The sequence below is a fragment of the Antrostomus carolinensis genome, unplaced genomic scaffold (genome assembly GCF_000700745.2).
Source record: "Antrostomus carolinensis isolate BGI_N321 unplaced genomic scaffold, ASM70074v2 scaffold26085, whole genome shotgun sequence".
NCBI classification, from domain to species: Eukaryota; Metazoa; Chordata; class Aves; order Caprimulgiformes; family Caprimulgidae; genus Antrostomus; species Antrostomus carolinensis.
The window spans coordinates 1-206 of NW_010316124.1; the positions used below are offsets into that span (position 1 = coordinate 1).

Consider the following 206-nt stretch of genomic DNA (forward strand, 5'->3'; position numbering starts at 1 on the left):
GATAGCAGTGGGGCTGGAGGCGAGGAGGGGTCCCCACCCACACTGACACCCCATTTCTGTCCCTGCAGCAAATCAATTTTATCATCGACCACAGCGACGTCCCACTGGGCCAGGCCAACCGCAGCCTCCAGGGTAAGGATGTGCGGCAGAGTGGGGCTGGAGCATCCCCCTGCACCTGCAGCGAGCTGCTCTGGCAGGGCTGGGGG

At 64.1% G+C, this 206-nt stretch overlaps 1 protein-coding gene across 1 annotated transcript in view; it reads left to right on the plus strand.

Moving 5' to 3' along the window:
• Positions 1-74: 74 nt before the first annotated feature.
• PROM2 (prominin 2) overlaps positions 75-206 on the plus strand; it is a gene marked incomplete at its 3' end in the record, with an annotated part of 7664 nt that continues 7532 nt past the window's right edge. The window contains exon 1 of the mRNA XM_010168187.2: positions 75-132. The remainder of the gene's footprint in view (positions 133-206) is intronic.